Source organism: Orbicella franksi, chromosome 13 (genome assembly GCF_964199315.1).
Source record: "Orbicella franksi chromosome 13, jaOrbFran1.1, whole genome shotgun sequence".
NCBI classification, from domain to species: Eukaryota; Metazoa; Cnidaria; class Anthozoa; order Scleractinia; family Merulinidae; genus Orbicella; species Orbicella franksi.
In genome coordinates this window covers 59,633-66,543 of record NC_138157.1, presented here as the reverse complement: position 1 = coordinate 66,543, position 6,911 = coordinate 59,633, and the positions used below count along the sequence as shown (strand labels likewise).

Genomic DNA, 6,911 nt, shown 5'->3' with positions numbered 1-6,911 from the left:
CTGTCAATTCAAAGAGGGTGAAGTACTCTGTCCAAATTTTTGTTACAAATTCATTACAGCCAGATTGGGAATTTTCAAAGATCCACTTATCAAAAACTGGCTTAAGCTGGAGAAGATCTCCAGCAGTTACCAAGCTTATTCCACCAAATGGTTCATCAGTTCTAATAATTTGTTGTAGCCTTAAAGTCAAAAAGTTGAACATACCACTTTCAACCATAGAAATCTTATCAATGAAAATCACCCTGTTTGTTTAGTTTTGCTCAAATGGTATCCAGTCTGCCACTGTCCAGTGCAAAATACTCAAAACCTCTTTTGGCATGTATCTTAAAAGCAGCATGTAGTGTATTGCCTTTAATGCTGAATGCTGCTTTACCAGTTGGGGCAGTCTTGACAACTTTCACATCATCTAGATTTTCCCCAGTGATACTATTTAGAAATCTGATAAGACATGATAAAAAAATCTGTCTTTCATTCATTTTTCATTCAAAGAGCGGTCGACCCTGCACCAGAGCTACTTTCCGAACGAAATAATCCCCCTCGTATAAAAGGCGTAGTAAAAAAATACGACACAACAAGGAGGCTCACCTTAGGTTCCAGATGATACAGAATTCATGCCCCACTGCATTGTTTCCTCCTCCGGGTGACATTTTAAAAGACTTTTCGTCCTCGGTCGTGACATGACATCGTCGCTTTTTAACATCGTAGCTTTAAAGATTTCGAAACGAGCATCGTAGCTTTCAGGATTTCAATGTCCATTGCCGAAGCTAGTATTCCTTAGCTTGATAATTTTCCATTTTACCACTCCACGAAGGTCTCCTCGTTAAAAATACACCAAAATGCCGCACAAAAATGGTATAGTACGTCCATCTAGTCTTTCCATGTCAATTTGTCGCAGCTGCTGTTGATTAGCTTAACAGCTTTCCATTTTAAAACTCCACGGATTGAACCAAAACCCATCTTCGTGCCGTCTTAACCGCCATGTATAAACTCCCCTGTATAAACTCCGTGTTATAGGACAAGTCCCAAGGCTACACCAGTATAATTTTATACAGTATTCTATACTCTGTATTTAAAAGATTTTCAATTAAACAAATAATTTTCATGGTGTTTCTCAGAAATTTCACAATTTCTATCAATTAAAATCCAGTATTTTGGCTACAAAATAAGAGTGTTTTTTTGTATAAGAGCCTATTGTTCTTTGCCAGCCTAAATAGGTTCTTATATATTTGGGTATTAAAATGCCCAATTTCAGCCTGTAGGTTCTTAAATCACTAGGTTCTTATACGCGGGTGTTTACTGTAAGACATTCTTTCGCAATATGAACAAGGTCGAAAACGTGCTTAACTTACCAGTTCCTCTGATGACGTCACACTCGGTGGCTCACGCCACAACCACATTTAGCCCGTAAAATGGTGAAACTTCGTTCACCAAAACTCCAAGACACTTTAGAAATTCCAAACTAGGCTCCCAACAAACTTGTCTTTCCATATAGCCGAGAATACCTTGTCACGTTCACTTGCCATGAAGTCAAATCGAAACAGCACGAAGTGTCAAAACGGACGTGACTCGATAAGGCCCCTATCTATATAAATAGCAGCCGGTTGCAGTCCAGAATTAGTTTCCATAGCACACCTGAGCAGAAGAGAACAGAAGACCCGGAAGAGCATGCCAGCGAAACGAGATCTCACGGCATATTTACGCCCTCAAAGCTCGACTGGCGCTGGGTGAGTTGCTGACTTGCTTTTGAACGAGAAGGCCTGTGCAAAATATCGAACCGATAAATTGCCCAATCCCCCCTGGTCTAGTCCGAGAAAGGCCCGGTTGCAAAGTTCAACCGTCCCGCGGGTCACGCGAACGGCAAGCGGTCAAAATCAAATAACGTAACTCAATTAGCGGGATTCACGCAGGCGATAACAGATGGCAATTCTGTTTGCTCCGTTTTTTTCGTTATTTTTCCCGTTCCGTTTATTCCATGAGTTATTTCATACCTTGCGTGTGTAATTAGTTTTTTCATCCTTCTTTCATAGCGAGCAAAATGAAACTTCAGATCAGCCTGCCGCCACGGAACTCAGCGCAGGAGGAGAGGCGAGTGGAGTAAATTCTGGCCAGACAAGGTGAATTGCTAGTAGTCAAGGACACTTTTCTCTCCTTTTTATCGTTTTGCTATATCTGCGCGTGTAATTATAACAAATGACAATTTTCTTCTCGATTATTTTGTTATGTGAGCGTTTATAATTAATCAACTGGCTATTTTTTCAACAGTTCGCAGAGTGAGCCAGTCCACGCAAGCCATGACTTCCGTAGGTTAGTGATATGTCTGGGATAAAACGAAAGCTTCCAAGAGCTTGGCTGAGAGTGTATGTCATAAGGCAAATGAAGAAGACTAAGTCGAGAAAGGTAGAAAAAAACCTTTCCCTCGTGTTCCCAAATGCCCGTCGCGTTTTGTCGCAGTGTAATACACGGCTTAGGCTTCTTTATTTGTTCAATATACATCTCTCTTTTTTTTTTATTCGTTCCATGTATATCTTCTTTTTTTTTTAAGCTTCCCTTTTCGAATGTTTCACTGTTTGATTTCTCCAAATTTTCGTTGCAGCAAGACCGCTGGGTTAGGCAGCTCCCGAGAAACATCGCCGCACAGGCACAAGAGTGCCACGCCCCGAAGAATGCGTCGAGAGGATTTCGTTTTGACCGAAGCGGAGCGGGAAAAAGGCAGGTTAGTCAGTAAGCAGAAAAGAACAGACAAAAACAAGACAATCAATGGTTTTGCATCTCTCTTGTCAAAGCGTCTACCGAATTTTCTTCGGTTGAAAATCAGGAAAACATGACGACGCCAAACAAACGAAAGACCTCTGGAGTTTAAGACGGATTGCGCTAAGTCCGAGCAATAGATGCAGAAATTACCGACTAAAAATCAACTCACAGTACGGCAACGTTTTCAATACCGTTTAAAACATGTCACTGCAGTTAACGGGGTGGTATGAAAAATGACACAAGTACCTAAGCATGTCCGAATTTTACCATTTACCTTATTCTGACTGATCTCACCTGATCGACTAAGACGTGAAAATCATACATCATGTTAGCCTAATGCAATAGTGATAACAGTGGCAATTTCTGCGAAGATCTAGGAACTAATTGCAAAAATGAGGTATTAAAATGCTAGTAGAAACTCACATCCTTCAACTTAGTCCGGCAAATTCTTCCAATGCTAGAAAACAATCTCAGAAAATGACCTGTCTAGGTAACGACTATTATACGAAAACTGCTGTACATTACTATTAGATCTTAGTAGAATTCTACTAGTATACTAATGCAAATGCCGCAATCTGATTGGCTAAGCTACTCGTGTACTATCAGCCACGAAATGCCCGGGTTTAGTAATTTGTCTGAAGTTTTGCTAGAAAGTTTAGATGTCAACGGATAATTAAATTTCTGACAAGACCAAACAACAACAACAACAGTTTATTTCTACTACTGTAAACAACTAAAAGAATTTACAAGGTTATAATTACAGATAACTGAACACCGCACTTCATACAGTAACGACACACCCAAAATAACTAAAAAGCTAAACTAGTTGGGTGACCGTAATTATACTAATTAAAAAGAGAGTCAGGAAAGAGGCACAACAAATACATTGGTACACATGAATATCATAAACTTGGTACAAGAGTAAATATAGAAAGCAAAACAAAATAAATAGATATAAACCATCAAAAAATCAGTAAAGATTAATAGAGACTAACGAGATGCCAAGTTAGTTCTTTTTTAAATTGATTAGAAGTACAACACTTGAATCTTTCATCGAGTTCATTCCATAATTTAGGTCCATGAAATCGAATATTAAATTTGGCATAATTTGTTCGAGTTTTTGGAAGATAGAAAGTAGGTGTAAATGCAAAGCGAGTATTTACATTATGTTTACAAGATGTTTTGACCAAAAAAAAAAACGGACATTAGCGGTTTCTTGACTATAAAAACTTGCGTAAGCAACTGCAAATTTGCCAAGAACAATTCAATACGTGCGATTTTGTTAAAGCTTGAAGTTCAACAATGCCTTGAAAAATAATCGAGAACCGTTGTTTGCGTTAATCTCAGTCAGAACTCTACTAAAACAATTAGATTGCTCTCTCTCTTCGGCCTCATCAACTATCACCTCATAGAAATCTCGAGCTCATAATCTAATCGTTAATTAGATTGTAGCGAGTGGTGCGTAACTTTAAAAACAGTCAGAGATGCGTGAAGGAGCGAGACCATTGATTGACTTGACAGCTCAAGTAGCAACAAAAGTGAACTTTATACTGGCAACTGCTTTATTGATTGATTTGATTTGATTCTCCCTGGTAGAAATTTAAGAACCTACCTAGCCTAACTTGTCAATAACTAACTCAAAATACAACCACCTGTCCATTCTACTCCACAGCGTATCGCAGGAAGAGACGGAAGAAGATTCGGAGGAAAATGACTCGGACCATGTCGAAGAGGAGGACAGTCAGGTGGAAGACAGTCCAGGATTTCATCGCCGCGTCGACGGCATGCATCAGGGTTCGGGGACAGATTTCGTCGCTCCCTACTTCCCCACGGCGTTGGCTGTCTCAAAGGAATGTCCCCTGGCTTTCAACTTCGACCTGCGACTATTGGACTGCCTACGTTTACCCTGCGAACTGGTGGCTAGGACAGAAATGGCCATGATCCCCTCTGGAGAAGCAGCGAGGAAGCCGTCGTCTACTGCCAAGATCGTTTAAAGCAGGGCTGGCTGGTTGGCAAAGATAACCGACGTCCGAGCAAGCGACTTCGACTGTCCCACCCGGAACTACAGAAAGAGCAGCTGTTCAAACGGGAAGGCACGAGCTTGGAAAAAGTGCTAGCCAGTGGCATACCCGACCTCGATTTATCCTTGGACAAAGTGCGCCTTGACAGGTAAGACACGCTAACTAAATAAACGATGACAAACAAGCAAAAATCGACGCTCCGTTCCGGCCTATTTTCAGAGATTTTAACCTCACACTCTTTGGCTCGTTGATTTTTGCACCTTTATTAACTATTATTATTAACTCGCACGCAAAAACTTGTAGCATTAATTGGTCGAAGTAATCAATTGGTGTAATTTCGTCTGCTGGTGAGGTACAAAGACAGAACTCATTTCATACTAAACTGAACATTAATGAAAGTGCGGTAGGATAAAAGGCCTTATACAGCTTAACCGCAGTGGCTTTGGAGATCAGTTTTCTAACTCTTATCATAACATTTAACTGATTATTGACCTTTTTGCAAACCCAAGATATGTGTTTAAAGTACCCTCATTTGAAAAAAAAAGCGTCGCTTTTTTCTTTTGTTGTCGTCAGTTTTTGCTTGTTCGTGCAAAACTAACCTCAAGTTATCCCCCTTTCTGGCCCCCTTCTCGGCAAGTTTGACAACGTGATGCTATGGAACGCCCCCGAATGGTCGCCGGCCAGCGTGCAATTCACGCATGGCTTTCCGAGACGTCTGATTGAGGCTGACCACGGCGGTTTTTTGCCAGGCAACATTGTCGTGACCGCCAAAGCTACCAATTTGTCCATCCGTCGCATGTCAATCATGGACGTGGCCTCTCTGCTAAGCCGACAGTGTATCGCTGGCGCCGGTCTGAGCCTAGCGCGACTATTGAATCTCCGGTGAGCTCAATGTGACCTGACGTTCAATCAATCAGTATCTTTAACGTGGTTCGGTACACTTAGCTAAAGAGCTACTTTAAGGTACGCCAGGAGAAAAAACAACAGAAAAAAGAAATTATAAGAGCCTTATCAAGGTATATAAATTAAAGTAAACTAAGATTAAGAACTAGCTAATGTCAAAATTTAAGAATTGACAATGGAGTCACAAGTAAAATGCGTAAGAAAATATGATCATTAAAAGCAGTAAATCTATTTAACTACATCTAACGTTTCTAGCTTGTTTTGAAAAGTAGTGTACGTTTGTATCTTTCCAGACTCGTGCGGTATAGCGTTCCACAATTAATCTTATCTCCTGTGATGTTCACGCGTCTCTTGTTGGTTTCTTGTTCCCCAGGTATGCCGCAGTCCGTTACCACAGCTCCGATAGCTATCTGCCGGACTACCTGGTCCGTGGGACGCTGGATTTCGGCGTGAATTTCCTGACGTTCCAAGCGGTACAAAGCGAGACGCTGGATGCGCTGTCTCGCTGCTTGAAGGAGCCCTGGGCTTGTCAATATGAAGGGCAAGGAGAGGGGGAGGAGGAAGATTTCGCAGCCAGCGCGGTGACCCTGTCGGCGGACCTGCTCAGAAGCATCGGACACCGAGCGATGCCGGTGGAGCAGACAGAGGTCACCGCGGTCACGGAGCAGTGTGAGAGAGCCCTGAATCGGATATTGTCTAACTCGGTGGCGGAGACGGACACGGAGACGGAAGCCGCGTCGGGAACACAGGAATCGCCGGCCACCAACAGCACAGAGGTCTCTAGTCAGGCCACGCGCAAGCGCAAACGCAAGGGTTCCTCCTCGGCCGGAAGTCGCCCCGTCAAGAACAAGAAGGCCACGCCCAAAACGCCAGAGACAGTGGCCTCTGATGAGGGTGAGTGGCTCAGCTACTTTCAAACAAACAAACAAATACTTCATTTATCACTCTCGAGGCAAAGTGAATCAATAATGTCAAGATTTCATTTCTGTGCACTCAGTCAGTCAGTGGCATGTTCAACTTTTTGACTTTAAGGCTACAACAAATTATTAGAACTGATGAACCATTTGGTGGAATAAGCTTGGTAACTGCTGGAGATCTTCTCCAGCTTAAGCCAGTTTTTGATAAGTGGATCTTTGAAAATTCCCAATCTGGCTGTAATGAATTTGTAACAAAAATTTGGACAGAGTACTTCACCCTCTTTGAATTGACAGAAATAATGAGGCAAAGAGATGACAA

General features: G+C 42.0%; 1 pseudogene; it reads left to right on the top strand.

The window, feature by feature from the left end:
- The first annotated feature begins 262 nt into the window (after positions 1-262).
- LOC145466212 (uncharacterized) lies at positions 263-6,700 on the top strand (annotated as a pseudogene).
- The last annotated feature ends 211 nt before the right edge of the window (positions 6,701-6,911 follow it).